Here is a 1,486-nt window from a genome sequence, read left to right on the forward strand (position 1 = left end):
AGTTGCTTTATTTTATAAAGTTTATAAAATGTGCCACAAAGTATCTGCGAAAAACAATCAAGTTTTTTTTATTTTATTATTTGTTTATTTATTTCTTTATGTTTGTATACTTGATTGGTATTCAATGACTGATTTCCAATATAAATAGCTTGTTAGTTTTGGACATCTCAACGTGATGAAAAAGAATATGGAAGTCATGGCATTTACGAGGCTAACGACCGTCATAGGTTGGTTTAAGAGATTACTTTACACAGTGTAACATTCATCAATTCTACCCATTATGACAACCACACTCCTCAAATTCTTGGTAGTACTAAATATATATATATATATATATATATATATATAAATATATATATATATATATATATATATATATATATATATATATATATATATATATATATACATATATACATATATACATATATATATATATAAATACAATATATATATATATATATATATATATATATATATATATATATATATATATATATATATATATATATATATATATATATATATATATATATTGATCCAATATTTAAACATTGTCCAATAATCACTAGAATTTTTACTAAAGATATCTATTAGTGAGATGAAGAACCTTTTTTTATTGAGCAAAACTCTTATGTTTGTATGTGAGGTCCGAATCCTGGAATATACTCACATACATGAGAAACGCAAGATAATGTCCTTATCATTTTATTATTTTAGCTTATAATTTGACCAGATAATTCAAAAATAACATTTTGAGTGAGTCCAAATGATTGTTCGCAAATCTGGATTATCTCGAATTGTAGGAGTTTTTTTCATATTATTTTTGACATCTCAACAAAGATAGCTAAATTCATTAATCGATTCGACAGTCACTTTGTGGTAATATGTATCTATTTTCAATAAAAAATTTACTTGGTAAATATAACTATTACTTGAAATCTATTGTGACACGTGTTTCGACACTACGGTGCTTGGACTGCGAAGGGGGTCAAAAGGTTGTAAAATATACATAAATAACAGACAGTCAGCCCTTTTGCCTCAAAGGCAAACACTTCAATAAATGATTTGACCTATTTTGACCTTACGATGTTGGAGAAAACTACATGAATATTCTCCGAGAATATTTTTGTTAACACCTTTTTGAATCCAATGTTTCAAAGAACAACGCCTCCGACGCGGTTTTAACTCAATCAATGATGATAGATGACGTAAGTGAAGGAGTTCCTGGAAAATTATGAATAAACTCGCGGCTTTTTTTTTTTCTTAAAATGAAAAGCAAAGAAAACTGTATTTGAACTAAATATGACAATATTTTGTTTTTAATTTGTCCAAACATTTTTTTTACGTTATCATGAAAACTATAATATTGTCACAATTCGTTTTTCCTTGTAAAAACTGGATTTGAGAAAATAATGTTGCTAGAATTAGGGAAAAATCATTTTGCAAAAGTAAAATATATCTTATACACATATACGGGTACATA

Source organism: Brachycentrus maculatus, unplaced genomic scaffold (genome assembly GCF_059751285.1).
Source record: "Brachycentrus maculatus isolate JH-2025_06_01 unplaced genomic scaffold, ASM5975128v1 h1tg000797l, whole genome shotgun sequence".
Classification (NCBI taxonomy): domain Eukaryota; kingdom Metazoa; phylum Arthropoda; class Insecta; order Trichoptera; family Brachycentridae; genus Brachycentrus; species Brachycentrus maculatus.